The 9063-nt window shown below is 35.5% G+C and overlaps 1 long non-coding RNA gene across 5 annotated transcripts in view; it reads left to right on the forward strand.

Annotated features, from left to right (window-relative positions):
- Nucleotides 1-7846, forward strand: part of LOC140614221 (uncharacterized) — a 28079-nt gene extending 20233 nt beyond the window's left edge. For 2 of the 5 annotated variants that reach the window (XR_012015132.1, XR_012015133.1), the window contains 2 exons: nucleotides 1049-1164; nucleotides 5788-7846. This is a non-coding gene — a long non-coding RNA (uncharacterized lncRNA). The remainder of the gene's footprint in view (nucleotides 1-1048; nucleotides 1165-5787) is intronic. The other 3 variants (XR_012015136.1, XR_012015135.1, XR_012015134.1) reach the window with 2 other exon arrangements.
- The last annotated feature ends 1217 nt before the right edge of the window (nucleotides 7847-9063 follow it).

Genomic DNA, 9063 nt, shown 5'->3' on the forward strand with positions numbered 1-9063 from the left:
ACACCAACACCACTGTAACAACTTCAGAAACCAAGAAGTTTCCGAGGCACCTGGGGGCTTAGTTGGTTAAGCATCTGCCTTGAGCTCAGGTCATGATCTCAGGGTCCTGAGATTGAGCACACTTTGGGGTCCCTGCTCAGCAGGGTGTCTGCCTCTCCCTGTGCTCCTCCCCCAACCCTGCTCATGCATGCACTCTCTCTCTCTCAAATAAATATATAAAAATCTTTAAAAAAAAAGAAACCAAGAAGTTTCTATTTTCTCACAATTAAAGCATGAAAATTAGCAACTTATTTCTTCCACCTCTAGCCCCATTTCTCATTATTTTCAAATGTCCTCTGAGTTATATTTCTGTCTTAAAGATAAATTTTTTGGGGATCCCTGGGTGGCGCAGCGGTTTGGCGCCTGCCTTTGGCCCAGGGTGCGATCCTGGAGACCCGGGATCGAATCCCACGTCGGGCTCCCGGTTCATGGAGCCTGCTTCTCCCTCTGCCTGTGTCTCTGCCTCTCTCTCTCTCTCTCTCTCTCTCTCTGTGTGACTGTCATAAATAAATTAAAAAAAATTTTTTTACATTATTTATCTTTTCATTTAAGAACTATACAGATACATCATGTTTGTAATCAAGATACTATAATTATTTAGACTATGATGAATCTATGTAATTATATATTAATCGTGCATATTAATAAATATAAATATATATTTTATATTATAAAATATATATTTATATATGTTATAAATAGATATTTATATATTATAAAATATATATTTATATATGTTATAAATATATATTTATATATTTGTGTAGTAATATACCATACATATCTATATATTGTACACAGACATCTGTTTACATATAATAGTATATTTAAATGGAGTCAAGAGTTTCTGTACCCTTTTAATGCCATAGCTTCTCCATTTGTGAGTTCTTTTCTTTTTGCTCTTTTCTCCTTCTCTTTCTTTTGGGCTAGGTTACACTTTGAAGTAAATTCTTTAGTTGGGGAGCATTTATTTTAGATTTCCTGACATATTTGATCATATCTCCATTAGGACTTCTATAATTGTAGCCCTGGTCAGGGTGGGACCACAGATTTCCAGTTCTCTTCCAAATCTGCCTAAAGTGGACAAAATGGAGCTCTTTGTACAGCCAGGCTTTTGGAGCACAGGTATATTTATTGGGATACAAATTGTTGAAATCATAATAAGGCCCCAACTACTATTTCATTCTACTTGTCCTATTTTTTAAGGCAGGGTACTCCTTTGGTTGGAGTTCCACAATCTTGGGGAATTCTTGTTTTTCTTTTTTTTTTCTTTTCTTTTCTTTTACTTTTTTTATTCTTTTAATAATAAATTTATTTTTTATTGGTGTTCAATTTGCCAACATACAGAATAACACCCAGTGCTCATCCCATCAAGTGCCCCCCTCAGTGCCCACCACCCAGTCATCCCCACCCCCCGCCCTCCTCCCCTTCCACCACCCCTAGTTCGTTTCCCAGAGTTAGGAGTCTTCCATGTTCTGTCTCCCTTTCTGATATTTCCCACCCATTTCTTCAAATCTAGTCTTGACACATAGCCATTTCTGGATTCCATAATTATTCAACTGGGAAGGGGTTGAGGGACAAATCCGGATCTCTAGTTATTTGCTCTGGAACTATTAGACAACCACAGGCTGCCAAGGCCTCACATGACTGAGCTGGAACAGGGGCTTAAAGTGTTTAGCTCTTCCCCTCCTGGTGTCAAAAATGGTCAGTTAGGTCAAGCTCTTAAATAGCCCATGAGCAGAGATGGTAGATGAGTAGGTAAGTTCTGTGGCCTAATGCCTTTGAAATTTCTTTGTTCCTTAAATTTGTCTAGCTCAGACTTTTAGATCGTTTTTGGTCTACATTCATATACATTTGCCTCTCACCTGTTTCCTTATGGCATAGATCCCTGAAGACATTCACACACCAGAGGACATTCCAGTATTGACTTCACACAGCTGATTGGTGTTAGGCTACAACTACTAGGTGTGTATCCACATTCAAATATAGCACAGTTTCAGTTAGCCAGTTATAAATACAAGACAAAGAAATTCAAAGAGTATATGATCAATGCTTCCCATGTCATTTTAAATTCCATTATACCTTTTTGTCTGTAGATGATGCTTGGTATAGAATTTTTGGTGCATATTCTTGTATCTTCTGTGATCATATATGTAGTTCTATACTATTCTGAGGTTGGTCTAGTTTGTTTTCCTTTGTAAGTTGTTGTTTCTTTTGCATGCTGTTGTGTAAATGTCGGTGATGGCTCCATCGCTTCTTCTTTTGGAATCTATGGATCCCTTCACTCTGCAGGGCAGGCCATCTTTTTTGTCTCAAAAAAAAAAAAGTGGTTTTATTAATCCTTGTGTGATTTTTCTCCATGATTTTTCACCCTCAAGCCTGAACTCCATATTCCTGATACAATTTCCTACATGGCCAGTTCTACTTTTTGCTGTTTCTAGTTTGAATTTTTAGTTTTGAGGCAGGTTTAGGTTTCTCTGCCGTCTTTTTAGTCTGCTAGCTTCCCTTACATCCCATTCTGTGGCTTTATTGCTTCTTTGAAGTACTATGTCTCTTCTTCAACTTCTATTTCATTGAATCCCTGTTCTCCTCTATGATTCTTTTTCCAATGTGAGTTTATATCAGAAAATGTTCTGGTTACAACTGATGGAAATCCCACTCAAACCAGTTTAAGTACAAATAGGAAATGTATTGGTTCACATAACCTAATTGTAGGAGAGTCAGGGTTGAAGCTGACTTCAGAGGCACAATGCCATCAGCAGTCTTTCTATCTTCTGCTTCTACTCTCAGGTAGAGGTAGCCTGGTTATGTTCCTATCCCTGCATCAGTGAGCATGGCCAAAAGGTGAAGAAGAGATTGGCTCAACATGGTTCTGCCTCTGTGGCCAGGATATGGGATCTATTACAATAATCCATATATTTTTCCCTATCTTTCTTTTGCAAGATGTTTAGTCTTTAGTTTTATTGATGCTCCTGCTTGTTATTTGATTTATAAATTGGACAATTCTAACTGGGCTTGCTCTTTGCCCAATAATAATATGAATGATTATTCTGAACCATGCTTTTGCCTACCTTGTCCAAGCCTCTTTGTGTATTGATAACTGATGGTTGTTATTTGTTTTCAGTTGTTTGGTTGTATATTGATTGGTACATGTAAGGGACTGAAGCAAGAGCTTCCATGTGCCCATGGCTGAAGGCAACCAGCTGCCACTGCTGCCTTGAGCACTTTCCAGTGGATGAGTGAATAACCGATTAAATGTGAAATCACAGCAACTCTCATTGGGTGAATAGAGGATATAGTCTAGTTGTAGGCCTCATTGAGGCACTGAGTACCATATAGACCCTAGCAATGTAAATTCAGCGTAGTCTGACTCTTCTAAGATTTTATCAATATCTTTAACTGCTTTATTGAGGTATAGTTTACATAGCATCACATTTACCCATTTTCAGTGCACAGTGATTTCTAGTAAATTTAAAAGCTGTGCAAATATCACCACATCCAGTCTTAGAATATTTTTATCACTCCAAAAGATCTATCATGCTCACTTGCAAATAATCGCTGCTCTCGCCCCTGAGCCACAAGCAACACTAATCTACTTTCTGTTTCTATAAATTTGTCATTTCTGGACATTTAGTGTAAGTGGAATCAGAGTATGTGGTCTTTGGCATTCGACTTCTTCCACTGAATATGATGTTTTTGAGGTTTATTCATGTGGCAGTCAATATCAGATGTTGGGGCCATTCTATTGCTGAATAATATCCCCTGGTATGGACTTAATGGCTATATCTTTTGAAGCTCTAAGTGAGGTACATTATCTGACAAAGATTGTTTTCCTGATTTTTAGGGAGAATAAAATATTTTAAATTGAGCCTGGCCTGGATAATGGCTGTAAATAGGGCATGAAAACATTCTTTCCCTTTTCCCCTTGGTAGAGTTTGGAACATACCTGCTCAAAAAAATTAACATTGCCACTTGGACAGAATAATCTGGCCAGAGCATACACATTCATATGCCAATGCAGCTGTCATGGTGGAGATAGGGGACCGAGGAAAGAAGGATAGCAGAGGATTTGTACAATTCTTGGACAGGTAAAAAGCAGCGCCTCTTTAAAACACAGACACACAAATAAACTTTGACACACACACACACACATTTTACAGACACAAAGTACCAGATATGTACACGGAGACACACCCATGCAAAACAATGAGTATATATCCACACAAATGCCAAACAGATACACAAAAGCACTAGCTTTCTTCCAGCATCACTCAGGATGCAAAGTATCTTTGATTTTATTTAAAGTGAAAATAATGATGATATATTCTTTCTATTTCAAGATCATTAAAGACAAGGAGACACCGGTCTTTTTGGAGTTAACAAATTTCATATCTTAGTAAAGAAATAAGCTTTATATAAGATAAGTATGTTATTTCTACCACCCATCCCTCTTTGTGTTGCTTATATTTCTGAAATCACAGGGACAATAATCATGTTAAAGGAAGAGAAGGCAATAAACACACACCTATTATGGATCTATCATTTATGTATATTTATCTATTTATTATCTATCATTTACCATCTATCTCTTTCCTCCCTTTTAGAGACACATGGTATTTCATATATCCATGCACTTATTTATTTTCAATTCTCCTTTTTAGGCCTTTATATTATTATTAATTTTTCTGAATATTTTCCTTTGTGGACATTTAGAGTGTTTATAATTTTCTGACCCAAACTTTCAACTAGCATCCTTGTACACATATACTTGTGCATGAGTGAGAGTATTTCTCTAGAATGTTTTCCCAATGGTTGATTTGTTCAATAAAGAATATCCCAAGCTTAAACTTGATAGATGTTGCCAAATTGTCCTCAAAAAATGTTGCACCATGTTTAGTCACCCTCACTGATATTTTCACTCATTTTCTCTCCTTTCCCTTTATTCCCTTTCACTAATTTTTATATTCCCCAAATGAAGACAAAACATGAGAGACACCTAATTCTGGGAAACGAACAAGGGGTGGTGGAAAGGGAGGTGGGTGGGAGGATGGGCACTGAGGGGGGCACTTGGGATGAGCACTGGGTGTTATGTTATATGTTGGCAAATTGAACTCCAATAAAAAATTTTTTAATAAAATAAAAAAATAATTTAAAAAATGCACCAATTTTAATTCCCATAAGCTCTATAAAGTAAATTCCCACGCCCCTCAGTCCCCATTATTAGCATTCCTTTTAATTTTTTGATGTCTATGTTGGCATATGCCATGTCTCTTTGTTTTGATTTGCATTTTTCTGATTATTTAGAGTCTTCTCATAAAAATATTGGTCGTAGGAATTTCTCCTTCTGTTTGTATTCCATTTCATATTCTTTGTCCAGGCAAACCAGATTGTTTGCCTTTCTGTTATTGATTTGTAGGAGCTCTTTATGTATTTCAGTTTATATATATAAAATATTCTTTCCATTCTGTCATTGTATTATTGTCTTTATTTGTGGTCGGGATTTTCCATTTATTATCAAGATTTTAAACATTTTTAAATATTGAGATAATTTTAGATTTACAGAAAAGTTGCAAAGATAGAACAAAGAGTTCCTGTATACTCTTCACCCAGCTTCTCCTGATGTTAATATCTTATATAATCATTGTGCATTTGTCAAAATAAGAAATTAACATTGGTATGATAGTACTAAGTTACAGATTTTATTCAGATTTCACCAGATTTTCTAATAATGTCATTTCCTGGTCCCAGATCTCATCCAGGACACTCTGATGCACTTGGTCATCATGTTTCCTTTGTCACCTCCAATCTGTGACAATTTCTCAGTCTTTATTTTTCATGACGTTGACACTTTGGGTGAGTACTTACCTGTATTTTGTAGAATATTCTTAATTTGGGTTTGTCTATTATTTTCTCATGATTTGACTGGAGTTATGGATTTGAAGAATACCTTGGAAGTGAATTTCCCTTCTTACAACATCATGTTGGGGATACATGATATCCACATGACTTACTAATAGTGATGTTAGTCTTCATTACTCACTTAAGATGATGTCAGCCAGATTTCTCCACTGTAAAGTCATTATTTTTCCCTTTCCATTCTCTATTTTTTAAAAGCAAATCACTAATCCAGCTTATACTTAAGGGAAAGGAAATTAAGTTCCACCTCCTGAAACTAAGAAAATAAACTATATTTATTATTTGAAATTCTTCTGTAAAGAAGGTTTATCTCTTTTCCTCCATGTATTTCTTTATTCTTCTATTGTTCATTCTTGTCAGTATGACTGTATGAACATTTATTTTATTTGTTGGACTGTAGTTTATTATAGACATTTGAATTTTGGTATTTTCAATTTTATCAACCTTTTATATATGTCTTCTGTGTTTTACATCTTGTGAAGGAAAGTTTTGTCACTTTAATAATAATAGTATTTCCCTGAAGTTTTTTTTACATTTAAGTATTTAATCTAATAGCAATTCAAATTTGTGTGTGATATGAGAGAAGGCTCTAAATTTGTTTCTTCCATGTTTGCCTTTATTTGTCCTAACATCAATTATTAACATTCTCTCCTATTGGCTTGCAATGCCACCATTATCAAGCATTAAGTGGCGGTCTGTGTGTGTGTGTGTGTGTGTGTGTGTGTGTGTGTGAAAGAGAGAGAGAGAATGGAGATTCATTATAGACTTTCTTTCTTCAAGTATATTTAGCATATAGTGCTATATTAGTTTCAGGTGTACAATATAATGATTCAACAATTCTATATATTACTCAGTGCTCATCAGGATAAGTGTACTCTAAATCCCCTTTATCTATTTCATCCATCATCCCACATACTTTCCCTCTGGCAACCAGAAGACCTGAACAGACATTTCTCCAAAGAAGACATAGCCAACAGACACATGACAAGATGCTCAACATCACTAATCACCAGGGATATGTTTTGCTATTTCTATCAAAATTCTACATTGTTTTAGTACTGTTATTTTACAGTATGTTTTGATATCAGGCAAAACTCTTCCATTTCTTCTTTTTCAAAAGAAGCCAGACACAAAAAGGCACATACTGTTATTCCATTTATAGGGAGATGTCCAGAATAGGCAAATCCATAGAGACAGAGGATAGATTAGTGGTTGCCAGGGATGGAGGGAGGAAGAAATAGGGAGTGACTGCTAATGGAATTGAGGTTTCTTTCTGTGGTGATGAAAATGTTTTAGAATTAGTGGTAATCTATGCACAGCTTTATCATACACTAAAAATCACTGGATTAATACATTACAAAGATGAAATTTATGGTATGTGAATTATATCTCAATAAATCTATCATTTAAAAAATGAAGCTGAAAATGGATACAAGGTTTCTGCTTGAGATCCTAAGTCTTAAACTTAGATTTTTGATGATGATTGCAACTCTGTAAATACTAAAAACTACTGAGATGTACACTTCAACAAGTTAACTTTATGTTTATAAATTTCATATTCCTAATGCTGTTCAAATATATATAGGCAATTTTTGTTAAATTTGTCTTCTGATAAAATAAACTTGGAAAATTAAAATAAGGACATTGAGAACTTGAACTTTGATTAACGTTGCATTGAATTAAATTATGGGATAATTTGGAAAGAATGGTTAACTTTACATTATTGGCTTGTCCCATTGGGATCATGATGGTGTCCTTCTGGATAATTGAAGTTTCCTTCAAACAAGTCTTGCACATATTCAGAGTGTCATTTGTTAATTTATGCTTCCTTTGTGAATCAATCTTTCTCTATTAACATTTTGTGATGTGTATAAAATTAATTTTTAAGTTGTTGGTTATGTTTCTGGCTCCCTTATTGAATTGTCATATTGATTAAAATAGCTTTTCATTTGATTATTCCTGAATTTCTAGGCACATAGCCATATCATCTACACATAGAGTTTAATCTTTTCAAAAAAAATATTGCATCTCATATTCCTATTTCTTGTATTGTTGCAATGACAACGTTCTATATTATAATCTTGTACATTAGATGAGAGAGCTGGTCTCTCTTATTCCTTGCCCTTTTATGTATGTTATTTGTTCTTGGTTGCTGTATCTCTCTTAAACAAAAGTAGTATCCTTGTATCTCCCATTGTAAAGGTAAATTTTTCCCTTTGCAAATGAGAGATTTATGAAAAGATCATTTGAAACCATTTGAATATTCTGTTTACCAATAAATTATAAACTAATGATGCTAGTATCCGTTAATAATTCTTTTAAGATTTATTTATTTGTTTGTTTGTTTATTTATTTTTTTATACACAGAGAGAGAGAGAGGCAGAGACATAGGAGGAGGAAGAAGCAGGCTCCATGCTGGGAGCCTGACGCAGGACTCGATCCGGGGACCCCAGAATCGTGCCCCAGGCCAAAGGCAGGCCCAAACCGCTGAGCCACCCAGGGATCCCCTCCGTTGATAATTCTTGCCTGAATCAATTATTACATTGACTTTGCAAGATGGTAATTTTCCTCACTAATTTCTTTTGTTTCTTTTACATCTATTAGCCAGCTTTCTTCTCTAAAGAAAAGATCTTTCCTTGTTTATCTCTATTTTGGCATATCATCATGGACTCATGATGGATTCTTTCCTAATTCATGTGTTCTAATCTATTACTGCCATTATTCTGTTTGGTATTCACATTGTCCCCTATTTGGCCAGGTGTGCTCCTTTAACTTAGCTTTATGACCTTCTCACAAGGCACAACAAAATTTCAAGTTTTATCATGTACTCTCCTAGCCCCAGACCTGGAATCAGTCATTTCTCTAAGGACTTATGGTTTCTTTAATTAGAAGATGATATACGGAAACTACAGAGTGCCTGGGTGGCTCAGTCAGATAAGCATCTGCCTTAAATTCAGGTCATGATCTCAGGGTCCTGGGATTGAGTCCTGAATCTAGCTCCTTGCTGAGTGGGGAGTCTGCTTCTCCCTCTCCCTCTATCCTTTCCTTCCTGCTCATGCTCGCTCTCTCTCTCTCAAGTAAATAAATAAAATCTTTAAAAAAGAAAGA

The sequence above is a fragment of the Canis lupus genome, chromosome 22 (genome assembly GCF_048164855.1).
Source record: "Canis lupus baileyi chromosome 22, mCanLup2.hap1, whole genome shotgun sequence".
Classification (NCBI taxonomy): domain Eukaryota; kingdom Metazoa; phylum Chordata; class Mammalia; order Carnivora; family Canidae; genus Canis; species Canis lupus.